General features: G+C 43.1%; 13 non-coding genes across 13 annotated transcripts; all 13 read right to left on the bottom strand.

The window, feature by feature from the left end:
• Window positions 1-181: 181 nt before the first annotated feature.
• On the bottom strand, window positions 182-264 carry TRNAL-CAG (transfer RNA leucine (anticodon CAG)). Its single transcript has one exon. It is a non-coding gene; the product is annotated as a tRNA-Leu (tRNA).
• Window positions 265-896: 632 nt separating this feature from the next.
• TRNAL-UAG (transfer RNA leucine (anticodon UAG)) lies at window positions 897-979 on the bottom strand. The gene has a single exon. It is a non-coding gene; the product is annotated as a tRNA-Leu (tRNA).
• Window positions 980-2,003: 1,024 nt separating this feature from the next.
• TRNAL-AAG (transfer RNA leucine (anticodon AAG)) lies at window positions 2,004-2,086 on the bottom strand. Its single transcript has one exon. It is a non-coding gene; the product is annotated as a tRNA-Leu (tRNA).
• Window positions 2,087-2,272: 186 nt separating this feature from the next.
• TRNAL-UAG (transfer RNA leucine (anticodon UAG)) lies at window positions 2,273-2,355 on the bottom strand. The gene has a single exon. It is a non-coding gene; the product is annotated as a tRNA-Leu (tRNA).
• Window positions 2,356-2,987: 632 nt separating this feature from the next.
• On the bottom strand, window positions 2,988-3,070 carry TRNAL-UAG (transfer RNA leucine (anticodon UAG)). The gene has a single exon. It is a non-coding gene; the product is annotated as a tRNA-Leu (tRNA).
• A 1,024-nt stretch (window positions 3,071-4,094) lies between these two features.
• Window positions 4,095-4,177, bottom strand: TRNAL-AAG (transfer RNA leucine (anticodon AAG)). The gene has a single exon. It is a non-coding gene; the product is annotated as a tRNA-Leu (tRNA).
• A 186-nt stretch (window positions 4,178-4,363) lies between these two features.
• On the bottom strand, window positions 4,364-4,446 carry TRNAL-CAG (transfer RNA leucine (anticodon CAG)). The gene has a single exon. It is a non-coding gene; the product is annotated as a tRNA-Leu (tRNA).
• A 632-nt stretch (window positions 4,447-5,078) lies between these two features.
• TRNAL-UAG (transfer RNA leucine (anticodon UAG)) lies at window positions 5,079-5,161 on the bottom strand. Its single transcript has one exon. It is a non-coding gene; the product is annotated as a tRNA-Leu (tRNA).
• A 1,293-nt stretch (window positions 5,162-6,454) lies between these two features.
• TRNAL-UAG (transfer RNA leucine (anticodon UAG)) lies at window positions 6,455-6,537 on the bottom strand. The gene has a single exon. It is a non-coding gene; the product is annotated as a tRNA-Leu (tRNA).
• A 632-nt stretch (window positions 6,538-7,169) lies between these two features.
• Window positions 7,170-7,252, bottom strand: TRNAL-UAG (transfer RNA leucine (anticodon UAG)). The gene has a single exon. It is a non-coding gene; the product is annotated as a tRNA-Leu (tRNA).
• A 1,023-nt stretch (window positions 7,253-8,275) lies between these two features.
• TRNAL-AAG (transfer RNA leucine (anticodon AAG)) lies at window positions 8,276-8,358 on the bottom strand. Its single transcript has one exon. It is a non-coding gene; the product is annotated as a tRNA-Leu (tRNA).
• Window positions 8,359-8,544: 186 nt separating this feature from the next.
• TRNAL-CAG (transfer RNA leucine (anticodon CAG)) lies at window positions 8,545-8,627 on the bottom strand. Its single transcript has one exon. It is a non-coding gene; the product is annotated as a tRNA-Leu (tRNA).
• Window positions 8,628-9,259: 632 nt separating this feature from the next.
• Window positions 9,260-9,342, bottom strand: TRNAL-UAG (transfer RNA leucine (anticodon UAG)). The gene has a single exon. It is a non-coding gene; the product is annotated as a tRNA-Leu (tRNA).
• Between the last annotated feature and the right edge of the window lie 3,563 nt (window positions 9,343-12,905).

Genomic DNA, 12,905 nt, shown 5'->3' on the forward strand with positions numbered 1-12,905 from the left:
GCTGCTTTTTCATCTAAAGGGTGAGAAAGATATTAGGAACCAAAAAATGCACAGAGCTTAGGCCAATAGTGGCTAGAGCAAGAAAAAAACTCACTGCACTCTTCCAAGAAGACAATCCTATAAGCCACTGCGAGGGAAATGATCATATTTCTCAAGAAAAAAATTAGAGTAAACACAGGACTGTCAGAAGTGGGATTTGAACCCACGCCTCCAGAGGAGACTGCGACCTGAACGCAGCGCCTTAGACCACTCGGCCATCCTGACTTGCTTTCCCAGCATCTTCCAGAGGCCAGACAGCCATGCAGGTGAGGTACTGAAAAGGAATGCCCTCAATTTATTTATCCTATTATATGCACTTCCAACAGATCTTTGAACAATCTGTACAGAGCAGGACCTATGGAGAACTCTTTAGAACTTTGAGGCAAACAAAGAGAAAGTGCTATTCACCAGCCACTTAAACGGCTCAAAGCTGCTTTGAAATTGAGACAATAGCCACCTCTTGGCTGGCTAAAGCAATTTCAACAAGGGATCTCAAAGTCACAACATAGGGTGGAGTATGCAAATTTAAGCAGCCCCTGATCAAAGCCCTGAGGAGATTGCTGTAAGTGTGCTGGAGTCCAGTTGTCTACCAGATGAATGGCATTCTTCCAAATTTGCAGGGCCCGTCTGGCCAGGGCATACAAGAGCATGACTCTTCCAGATGACCTCTTACATGGGTCCTATGCTCATTTGGTAAGGATTGCGTTTTGTCAGCAAGACGTTATAGAACCTAAATATATGAGAAACCCCATCTCTCTTGACAAGAGGAGAACGGAATAAAGTGCCAAGTGAAGACCAACAGATGCAACTTCCATCAGATGTTAACCTGATAAAGGAGATTAAATCTCCAAAAGGCATGTCAGAAGTGGGATTCGAACCCACGCCTCCAAAGGAGACTGTGGCCTAAACACAGCGCCTTAGACCTCTCGGCCATCCTGACAGTATAGGCTTTTAATAAATGAATAAAAGTTACTCAGAAACGTCTACCTCCATGCAAGCCTGAAATAATTTAAACCTTCAAACACAAGGTGCAACTTTATGCACAGGACAATAAACACAGAAGAACACATACGAAAGCACTTTATTTCACAGGTATACAGTTTTCATGCTTTTAGAACACCACATACCTCTCACCAGCTATTTAGGGTCCTGTATCCGACTCACAACATTTCCTTGCCTGCGACCTCTCTCTCTACACAAACAACTACAGCACAGGAAGTAGGAAGGCAATAGGTGGGGCAGTTTATGCAAATTTATGCTGCCAATGTGCCTTGCAGATTCATGCAGGATTTCTAGATCCTTGCTGGATACAAGAGAGTAGGCCTTGTTCCAGATAAACTATCCCTAGCAGGGAAAGTCTGAGCACAGGCACTCTTTTGCTCTTTAGCCCCTGGCCTGGGACTCACCCTCACTTGCTGAGGCGTGAAATTCTGCATACCAACTTTGCACAGAAGGTATGTTTGTGGTTGTTTGGGGATGGGTGGGAGGTCAAGAGCAGGGAAAAGCAGGTCTCCTTCACTACTAGACTCCTCTTCTATGCCTCCCTGCCGTTCACTCACTCTGTCTTTGTTTCATTCTCTCCTTCCACAACACTCCTTCTCACTCATTCGCTCTATCACTTGTATTTTTGCCCTTGCTCTGCATTCTATAGTGGAAACATCTCTTGAATGAAGCATCTGAAAATGACGTGACATAAAATTTAAAACCTCCTTATTGGAAACCTAAAACATCACAAGACTTAATGTAACCCATTTCTTTCATAAAAAAGATTTTTAAAGTACCCCACAAAACAAATATAAAACACCACGAGTGCTAGAAGAATATTACATTAACGTTAAAGATAGAATAGGGCAAATGCATTTGCAGTTGAAACTGAAGTTTGGTACTTATTCAGATATTATTTACATTGCCAATTTTTAGCTGAGATTCTAAAGGAACTGAGAGAGAAAATGGAATTCAAGTTTTGTCAGAAGTGGGATTCGAACCCACGCCTCCAGGAGAGACTGCGGCCTTAACGCAGCGCCTTAGACCACTCGGCCATCCTGACCCCATGCTGCATTTTCATCTAAAGGGTGAGAAAGATATTAGGAACCAAAAAATGCACAGAGCTTAGGCCAATAGTGGCTAGAGCAAGAAAAAAACTCACTGCACTCTTCCAAGAAGACAATCCTATAAGCCACTGCGAGGGAAATGATCATATTTCTCAAGAAAAAAATTAGAGTAAACAGAGGACTGTCAGAAGTGGGATTTGAACCCACGCCTCCAGAGGAAACTGCGACCTAAACGCAGCGCCTTAGACCACTCCGCCATCCTGACTTGCTTTCCCAGCATCTTCCAGAGGCCAGACAGCCATGCAGGTGAGGTACTGAAAAGGAATGCCCTCAATTTATTTATCCTATTATATGCACTTCCAACAGATCTTTGAACAATCTGTACAGAGCAGGACCTATGAAGAACTCTTTAGAACTTTGAGGCGAACAAAGAGAAAGTGCTATTCACCAGCCACTTGAACGGCTCAAAGCTGCTTTGAAATTGAGACAATAGCCACCTCTTGGCTGGCTAAAGCAATTTCAACAAGGGATCTCAAAGTCACAACATAGGGTGGAGTATGCAAATTTAAGCAGCCCCTGATCAAAGCCCTGAGGAAATTGCTGTAAGTGTGCTGGAGTCCAGTTGTCTACCAGATGAATGGCATTCTTCCAAATTTGCTGGGCCCGTCTGGCCAGGGCATACAAGAGCATGACTCTTCCAGATGACCTCTTACATGGGTCCTATGCTCATTTGGTAAGGATTGCGCTTTGTCAGCAAGACGTTATAGAACCTAAATATATGAGAAACCCCATCTCTCTTGACAAGAGGAGAACGGAATAACGTGCCAAGTGAAGACCAACAGATGCAACTTCCATCAGATGTTAACCTGATAAAGGAGATTAAATCTCCAAAAGGCATGTCAGAAGTGGGATTCGAACCCACGCCTCCAAAGGAGACTGTGGCCTAAACACAGCGCCTTAGACCTCTCGGCCATCCTGACAGTATATGCTTTTAAGAAATGAATAAAAGTTACTCAGAAACGTCTACCTCAATGCAAGCCTGAAATAATTTAAACCTTCAAACACAAGGTGCAACTTTATGCACAGGACAATAAACACAGAAGAACACATACGAAAGCACTTTATTTCACAGGTATACAGTTTTCATGCTTTTAGAACACCACATACCTCTCACCAGCTATTTAGGGTCCTGTATCCGACTCACAACATTTCCTTGCCTGCGACCTCTCTCTCTACACAAACAACTACAGCACAGAAAGTAGGAAGGCAATAGGTGGGGCAGTTTATGCAAATTTATGCTGCCAATGTGCCTTGCAGATTCATGCAGGATTTCTAGATCCTTGCTGGATACAAGAGAGTAGGCCTTGTTCCAGATAAACTATCCCTAGCAGGGAAAGTCTGAGCACAGGCACTCTTTTGCTCTTTAGCCCCTGGCCTGGGACTCACCCTCACTTGCTGAGGCGTGAAATTCTGCATACCAACTTTGCACAGAAGGTATGTTTGTGGTTGTTTGGGGATGGGTGGGAGGTCAAGAGCAGGGAAAAGCAGGTCTCCTTCACTACTAGACTCCTCTTCTATGCCTCCCTGCCGTTCACTCACTCTGTCTTTGTTTCATTCTCTCCTTCCACAACACTCCTTCTCACTCACTCGCTCTATCACTTGTATTTTTGCCCTTGCTCTGCATTCTATAGTGGAAACATCTCTTGAATGAAGCATCTGAAAATGACGTGACATAAAATTTAAAACCTCCTTATTGGAAACCTAAAACATCACAAGACTTAATGTAACCCATTTCTTTCATAAAAAAGATTTTTAAAGTACCCCACAAAACAAATATAAAACACCACGAGTGCTAGAAGAATATTACATTAACGTTAAAGATAGAATAGGGCAAATGCATTTGCAGTTGAAACTGAAGTTTGGTACTTATTCAGATATTATTTACATTGCCAATTTTTAGCTGAGATTCTAAAGGAACTGAGAGAGAAAATGGAATTCAAGTTTTGTCAGAAGTGGGATTCGAACCCACGCCTCCAGGAGAGACTGCGGCCTTAACGCAGCGCCTTAGACCACTCGGCCATCCTGACCCCATACTGCTTTTTCATCTAAAGGGTGAGAAAGATATTAGGAACCAAAAAATGCACAGAGCTTAGGCCAATAGTGGCTAGAGCAAGAAAAAAACTCACTGCACTCTTCCAAGAAGACAATCCTATAAGCCACTGCGAGGGAAATGATCATATTTCTCAAGAAAAAAATTAGAGTAAACACAGGACTGTCAGAAGTGGGATTTGAACCCACGCCTCCAGAGGAGACTGCGACCTGAACGCAGCGCCTTAGACCACTCGGCCATCCTGACTTGCTTTCCCAGCATCTTCCAGAGGCCAGACAGCCATGCAGGTGAGGTACTGAAAAGGAATGCCCTCAATTTATTTATCCTATTATATGCACTTCCAACAGATCTTTGAACAATCTGTACAGAGCAGGACCTATGGAGAACTCTTTAGAACTTTGAGGCGAACAAAGAGAAAGTGCTATTCACCAGCCACTTGAACGGCTCAAAGCTGCTTTGAAATTGAGACAATAGCCACCTCTTGGCTGGCTAAAGCAATTTCAACAAGGGATCTCAAAGTCACAACATAGGGTGGAGTATGCAAATTTAAGCAGCCCCTGATCAAAGCCCTAAGGAAATTGCTGTAAGTGTGCTGGAGTCCAGTTGTCTACCAGATGCATGGCATTCTTCCAAATTTGCAGGGCCCGTCTGGCCAGTGCATACAAGAGCATGACTATTCCAGATGACCTCTTACATGGGTCCTATGCTCATTTGGTAAGGATTGCGCTTTGTCAGCAAGACGTTATAGAACCTAAATATATGAGAAACCCCATCTCTCTTGACAAGAGGAGAACGGAATAACGTGCCAAGTGAAGACCAACAGATGCAACTTCCATCAGATGTTAACCTGATAAAGGAGATTAAATCTCCAAAAGGCATGTCAGAAGTGGGATTCGAACCCACGCCTCCAAAGGAGACTGTGGCCTAAACACAGCGCCTTAGACCTCTCGGCCATCCTGACAGTATAGGCTTTTAAGAAATGAATAAAAGTTACTCAGAAACGTCTACCTCCATGCAAGCCTGAAATAATTTAAACCTTCAAACACAAGGTGCAACTTTATGCACAGGACAATAAACACAGAAGAACACATACGAAAGCACTTTATTTCACAGGTATACAGTTTTCATGCTTTTAGAACACCACATACCTCTCACCAGCTATTTAGGGTCCTGTATCCGACTCACAACATTTCCTTGCCTGCGACCTCTCTCTCTACACAAACAACTACAGCACAGGAAGTAGGAAGGCAATAGGTGGGGCAGTTTATGCAAATTTATGCTGCCAATGTGCCTTGCAGATTCATGCAGGATTTCTAGATCCTTGCTGGATACAAGAGAGTAGGCCTTGTTCCAGATAAACTATCCCTAGCAGGGAAAGTCTGAGCACAGGCACTCTTTTGCTCTTTAGCCCCTGGCCTGGGACTCACCCTCACTTGCTGAGGCGTGAAAATCTGCATACCAACTTTGCACAGAAGGTATGTTTGTGGTTGTTTGGGGATGGGTGGGAGGTCAAGAGCAGGGAAAAGCAGGTCTCCTGCACTACTAGACTCCTCTTCTATGCCTCCCTGCCATTCACTCACTCTGTCTTTGTTTCATTCTCTCCTTCCACAACACTCCTTCTCACTCACTCGCTCTATCACTTGTATTTTTGCCCTTGCTCTGCATTCTATAGTGGAAACATCTCTTGAATGAAGCATCTGAAAATGACGTGACATAAAATTTAAAACCTCCTTATTGTAAACCTAAAACATCACAAGACTTAATGTAACCCATTTCTTTCATAAAAAAGATTTTTAAAGTACCCCACAAAACAAATATAAAACACCACGAGTGCTAGAAGAATATTACATTAACGGTAAAGATAGAATAGGGCAAATGCATTTGCAGTTGAAACTGAAGTTTGGTACTTATTCAGATATTATTTACATTGCCAATTTTTAGCTGAGATTCTAAAGGAACTGAGAGAGAAAATGGAATTCAAGTTTTGTCAGAAGTGGGATTTGAACCGACGCCTCCAGGAGAGACTGCGGCCTTAACGCAGCGCCTTAGACAACTCGGCCATCCTGACCCCATGCTGCTTTTTCATCTAAAGGGTGAGAAAGATATTAGGAACCAAAAAATGCACAGAGCTTAGGCCAATAGTGGCTAGAGCAAGAAAAAAACTCACTGCACTCTTCCAAGAAGACAATCCTATAAGCCACTGCGAGGGAAATGATCATATTTCTCAAGAAAAAAATTAGAGTAAACAGAGGACTGTCAGAAGTGGGATTTGAACCCACGCCTCCAGAGGAGACTGCGACCTAAACGCAGCGCCTTAGACCACTCGGCCATCCTGACTTGCTTTCCCAGCATCTTCCAGAGGCCAGACAGCCATGCAGGTGAGGTACTGAAAAGGAATGCCCTCAATTTATTTATCCTATTATATGCACTTCCAACAGATCTTTGAACAATCTGTACAGAGCAGGACCTATGAAGAACTCTTTAGAACTTTGAGGCGAACAAAGAGAAAGTGCTATTCACCAGCCACTTGAACGGCTCAAAGCTGCTTTGAAATTGAGACAATAGCCACCTCTTGGCTGGCTAAAGCAATTTCAACAAGGGATCTCAAAGTCACAACATAGGGTGGAGTATGCAAATTTAAGCAGCCCCTGATCAAAGCCCTGAGGAAATTGCTGTAAGTGTGCTGGAGTCCAGTTGTCTACCAGATGAATGGCATTCTTCCAAATTTGCTGGGCCCGTCTGGCCAGGGCATACAAGAGCATGACTCTTCCAGATGACCTCTTACATGGGTCCTATGCTCATTTGGTAAGGATTGCGCTTTGTCAGCAAGACGTTATAGAACCTAAATATATGAGAAACCCAATCTCTCTTGACAAGAGGAGAACGGAATAACGTGCCAAGTGAAGACCAACAGATGCAACTTCCATCAGATGTTAACCTGATAAAGGAGATTAAATCTCCAAAAGGCATGTCAGAAGTGGGATTCGAACCCACGCCTCCAAAGGAGACTGTGGCCTAAACACAGCGCCTTAGACCTCTCGGCCATCCTGACAGTATATGCTTTTAAGAAATGAATAAAAGTTACTCAGAAACGTCTACCTCAATGCAAGCCTGAAATAATTTAAACCTTCAAACACAAGGTGCAACTTTATGCACAGGACAATAAACACAGAAGAACACATACGAAAGCACTTTATTTCACAGGTATACAGTTTTCATGCTTTTAGAACACCACATACCTCTCACCAGCTATTTAGGGTCCTGTATCCGACTCACAACATTTCCTTGCCTGCGACCTCTCTCTCTACACAAACAACTACAGCACAGAAAGTAGGAAGGCAATAGGTGGGGCAGTTTATGCAAATTTATGCTGCCAATGTGCCTTGCAGATTCATGCAGGATTTCTAGATCCTTGCTGGATACAAGAGAGTAGGGTTTGTTCCAGATAAACTATCCCTAGCAGGGAAAGTCTGAGCACAGGCACTCTTTTGCTCTTTAGCCCCTGGCCTGGGACTCACCCTCACTTGCTGAGGCGTGAAATTCTGCATACCAACTTTGCACAGAAGTATGTTTGTGGTTGTTTGGGGATGGGTGGGAGGTCAAGAGCAGGGAAAAGCAGGTCTCCTTCACTACTAGACTCCTCTTCTATGCCTCCCTGCCGTTCACTCACTCTGTCTTTGTTTCATTCTCTCCTTCCACAACACTCCTTCTCACTCACTCGCTCTATCACTTGTATTTTTGCCCTTGCTCTGCATTCTATAGTGGAAACATCTCTTGAATGAAGCATCTAAAAATGACGTGACATAAAATTTAAAACCTCCTTATTGGAAACCTAAAACATCACAAGACTTAATGTAACCCATTTCTTTCATAAAAAAGATTTTTAAAGTACCCCACAAAAGAAATATAAAACACCACGAGTGCTAGAAGAATATTACATTAACGTTAAAGATAGAATAGGGCAAATGCATTTGCAGTTGAAACTGAAGTTTGGTACTTATTCAGATATTATTTACATTGCCAATTTTTAGCTGAGATTCTAAAGGAACTGAGAGAGAAAATGGAATTCAAGTTTTGTCAGAAGTGGGATTCGAACCCACGCCTCCAGGAGAGACTGCGGCCTTAACGCAGCGCCTTAGACCACTCGGCCATCCTGACCCCATGCTGCTTTTTCATCTAAAGGGTGAGAAAGATATTAGGAACCAAAAAATGCACAGAGCTTAGGTCAATAGTGGCTAGAGCAAGAAAAAAACTCACTGCACTCTTCCAAGAAGACAATCCTATAAGCCACTGCGAGGGAAATGATCATATTTCTCAAGAAAAAAATTAGAGTAAACACAGGACTGTCAGAAGTGGGATTTGAACCCACGCCTCCAGAGGAGCCTGCGACCTGAACGCAGCGCCTTAGACCACTCGGCCATCCTGACTTGCTTTCCCAGCATCTTCCAGAGGCCAGACAGCCATGCAGGTGAGGTACTGAAAAGGAATGCCCTCAATTTATTTATCCTATTATATGCACTTCCAACAGATCTTTGAACAATCTGTACAGAGCAGGACCTATGGAGAACTCTTTAGAACTTTGAGGCAAACAAAGAGAAAGTGCTATTCACCAGCCACTTGAACGGCTCAAAGCTGCTTTGAAATTGAGACAATAGCCACCTCTTGGCTGGCTAAAGCAATTTCAACAAGGGATCTCAAAGTCACAACATAGGGTGGAGTATGCAAATTTAAGCAGCCCCTGATCAAAGCCCTGAGGAGATTGCTGTAAGTGTGCTGGAGTCCAGTTGTCTACCAGATGAATGGCATTCTTCCAAATTTGCAGGGCCCGTCTGGCCAGGGCATACAAGAGCATGACTCTTCCAGATGACCTCTTACATGGGTCCTATGCTCATTTGGTAAGGATTGCGTTTTGTCAGCAAGACGTTATAGAACCTAAATATATGAGAAACCCCATCTCTCTTGACAAGAGGAGAACGGAATAAAGTGCCAAGTGAAGACCAACAGATGCAACTTCCATCAGATGTTAACCTGATAAAGGAGATTAAATCTCCAAAAGGCATGTCAGAAGTGGGATTCGAACCCACGCCTCCAAAGGAGACTGTGGCCTAAACACAGCGCCTTAGACCTCTCGGCCATCCTGACAGTATAGGCTTTTAATAAATGAATAAAAGTTACTCAGAAACGTCTACCTCCATTGTGGTAAATAAAAATACCGGACTGAATTTCATACGGAATCTTAAAATAAAGTAAATAGCTCAAAATAACAAGAGGCAGAATCCGTGGTATAAGAGGTTTTCTAATGGGCTTTATTCCATTCAAAATGGCCGACTCGAGTCGCGGCCTTCAGGTTCCGTCACCACGAGGGTTCAGGAAGTGAAGTACAATAATTCATTAACAGACATGTATTTTTATAATAAGTGCATTACAATGAAACGAATGTAGAAGGCGTAACATTTGATAAGAAAAGTGACAAAACAGTGACATAATCGAAACTAGGCGTAATAAGGAATAAAAGAAACATGATTGGTTAGAATTATCAGACATAGGTGGATCTATAAGATAATACTTGGCATAGATGCGCGCGCGGCAGCATGACGTGTAATTGACGTGCAACTAGGGGGTGAAGGGGACTTGACATTTAGCTCTACATGTGGAGACGAGAAGTCTGGGGTCAAGTCAACCTAATCCCAAATCATATCTAACATCCTATGTTTAAAGAACTATGTTATCCACAAGGAAGAACTCTCGGACAGAATCTATTCTATACTGACTGTGTGCGTGTACAAGCGTCTAAGTGTCTATATGAGATGCGAGGGATAGAAAACTTTCCATGGCAACAGGGCTATGAATCACTTGCAGGAGGACGGAAAGGCTGAGTCCTTTGCTTGTGAGCTAAAGGAAATGTTTACCTAAATCACTGGACAGGAATGCATCGGCTGAAGAGTAAAATAGATAATTCGAAGGTGAAATACAACTTCTTGGCAGACAGGCGAAAACTGGCCGAGGCAGTCACCGTTAGCTGCACAGGGAGTAGGACAAAGTTCATGGATACAGATGCGAGCTCAAGCTGAAGCTGTCAAAGACAGAGAGCAGGGAAAGGCTTTGAGGACAGAATCGGGCCTACTTGCCTGAACTGTAAAAATGGAGTAACTTAGCCATATAAAGTCGGTGGCTTTTCATACTTAGGAATCGAATATCCAACCCTGTGATGGCGGATCTGACAGAGAACATGTCAACGGTAGACACACATATGTTTGCGTCTTAGAAACTGGAACTGGAGGGAACATACATGTACTTGTAACATGCATATAGAACCGTTGGGGTCCAAGATAGGGGACATAACTGATCAGGAAAATCCACATTTCCACATTCCCTCCTTGTCCCCTTCTTGCCCTTCACGAGACATCAATCTTCATCATTCCATTGATTTGCTCATGGAGCATCATTTCTTCTTCCTTCTTCTTCCGGTATTTTGAACGAAAACCTTGATGTGGAATACACGATGTGGCACACAGACCACAAATCGCTGGTCCACATTGTAGGCATAAACAACAACTGAAGAGCATAAGAAGGCCAATACCTAGGAAGGATAGAACTCTCCATCCCCAGGCTGATATCACACTCCAAAACCACCCGGACCACGTCCAAGTGCCTGGATTCTCGTGTATCTGGCTTACAATCTTATGAAGGCGTGTTATAGCTTTATATACAGATGGCGAATTTTCTGGTATGAATATGCAGCAGCTGGATCCGATGACCCTGCAAGCTCCGCCCCTATCGGCCAGGATGACGTCAAGGACAAGACGATTCTGGAGAACAACAATTCTCATCACTGATTGTTCCTCTGTCAGATTGCCTAGGGCGGCTATAGTCTCGTTTACTACAGCTTCAAGAGTCTTGGTGAGTCTGCGTATCAGCTTACTATTTGATATTGTACCTATATAGGGAAAGATACCTTTATTGAAATCTACATACTTGTCCCATGCTGTTTCAGTATAATCGACAACTGGGAGATCTCTTTGCTCTCTATTGTGTACTAAATGAACATTTCGATAATAATCAGGGGGAGCTAGGAAAACAGGTGGCAAAAGGAATGCTATGTAACAGGTACCATCCCAATCTAGAGGCAGACGCATATATGCCGTCTGACCACATATAAAGTAAGAATGGCGAGAAGCTCTAAATGAAGATTTACCTTGATCACTATATTCTACTGTAGTAACGCATTGGCTATGGCCCATGTGTATGGAACCAACTTTTCTTACACATAATTCACCCTTAACTGGAAATACTGACATAGTGGGCAGAATTAGTTCAACTTCGGATTTGACATTCAAAATCATAAGATTAGGCGTAAAATTACCTAATTTATACACTTCATTTTCTAAATCAGTTCCTGTTCTACTGGGGTGACCCTCCTTATTAGGGTGACAGACTTTGAATAAAACTAGATTCAGATTTCCCCATATCCAATGTTGTTGATAAACTGCTGTGTCTGGGTCTATGGAATTTAATAAACTAAACCATGCTCCACAGGAGCCATTGTGTGTGAACGGATGTGGAAAGAAAGGCAGAACTCCTTTGTTATTCTGATAGGGAGGGAGTCGGCCACACACCCAACAATTGGTGGCATTACTAGTCTGATGGGAATGATGTAACATACTAATGAATGTGTTATTACGCAGCGCAAGTCTATAGGACAACTCATGTGGCGGTAGGTCACTAAAAGAGTGTTCATCAGTTATATTGAAAACACGTTTAGAATCAGGATAATACATATGCAACAATATACTTGCAGTAACTATTAAAAAACTCAAGAAAAACAAAATTAATAAAGTCACAATACAGTGGCTACGCAGTGATTTACAATACGCCTGTCGTTTCAACATTTCTCGGGTATTTTCTCTACTCAGGTCCAAGGGATACATGTCGGAGACAATTCAACCGCTTCACCTTGGAGAGGACTTAAACAATCAAATTGCTCGACTGTTTGGGCCTAAGCTTTAATTTATAGCACTGAGAGTCATTCTTTTCAACAAAAGGAAGTTTTGAATCAGTCTGTGAGGGAGTGCAGGGCACAGTGTCTATATCTGAAGGTAGTCCATGAAATTTTTTGACGTGACTTGAATGAATCCACCCTTTACGTCCCTCGATCTTCACGGCTGTTCTTGTGGTCAACAGGACCAACTTCGGTGCTTTCCACCTGGGCTCCAATTGACTTTTCCTGTCGAAATTTCTCACAAAGACAAGATTACCCGGAACAATGTCATGGGGTTTCGCCTCAGTGTTGTCGGGAAAGGCTGCAGCTACCTGTGAACGAGAAGATTGTAGTGCAGACATCAAGGAAGCCAAGTAATCTGTCAGCATGTTACAGTCAATGTCAGTTATTTTGCGTGGTATAGGCGTCCCCCACATATTCGGTGGTCTACCAAAGATCACCTCATACGGGGATAGCCCTGTTCTAGAGTGTGCTACCATTCTCATATAAAAGAGTGCAACTGGTAATGCTACTATCCAGTCGACACCTTTCTCTCTACATATTTTGGACAGTCTGATTTTCAGTGTCTGGTTATGTCTTTCTACGAGACCTGCTGCCTCGGGGTGTCGGACACAGTGGAATTTCCACTGATATCCCAACAAGAGTGAGACATGTTTCATTAATTCGGATGAGAAAGGCTGACCGTTATCTGAATATACAACACGTG

The sequence above is a fragment of the Triturus cristatus genome, chromosome 6 (assembly GCF_964204655.1).
Source record: "Triturus cristatus chromosome 6, aTriCri1.1, whole genome shotgun sequence".
In the NCBI taxonomy this organism is placed as follows: domain Eukaryota; kingdom Metazoa; phylum Chordata; class Amphibia; order Caudata; family Salamandridae; genus Triturus; species Triturus cristatus.